Genomic DNA, 544 nt, shown 5'->3' on the forward strand with positions numbered 1-544 from the left:
CGGTCAAGTCTGGTCAGGTCCGGGTCAACCCCGAGGGTCGTTTTCTCCTTCCCGACCGAAGCCCATTTTTTTCTAAGTTTCCTGAGTCTGGTCCGGCGGACCGGATTCTGGTCAGCCGGACCAGGTCTCCTTCTTCCCCTGGTCCGCTCCGTCATTTTTGGTCCGTCGGCCCGAGAGAGAACAAGTCTGGTCCGGCGGACCAGGACTGGTCAGCCCCGGACCAGACCGATCCTTCTCTCTCGGTCCGCTCCCTTGGTCCGACGGTGGGCGGCTCCCTTCAACATGTCTGGTTCGGCGGACCAGAGTCTGGCCCGGCGGACCGGGCGTGCTCTTCCCTCGGTCCGCCTTCTCTTCCCGTGGCTCGGCGGACTGCACGTGTTTTCCAGTCCTGGTCCGGAGCTGACCACGGATGGTCCGGCGGACCGGGACTGGAACCTTCTTCTTCCTCGCGATTTTCTCCGATTTCAACTCGATTTTTCTCACCCGAATCAATTCGGGGTGGCTTCTAAACACTAATTAAACACAGTTTAACAACCCTAAACAT

The sequence above is a fragment of the Tarenaya hassleriana genome, unplaced genomic scaffold (assembly GCF_000463585.1).
Source record: "Tarenaya hassleriana unplaced genomic scaffold, ASM46358v1 Cleome98, whole genome shotgun sequence".
Lineage (NCBI taxonomy): Eukaryota > Viridiplantae > Streptophyta > Magnoliopsida > Brassicales > Cleomaceae > Tarenaya > Tarenaya hassleriana.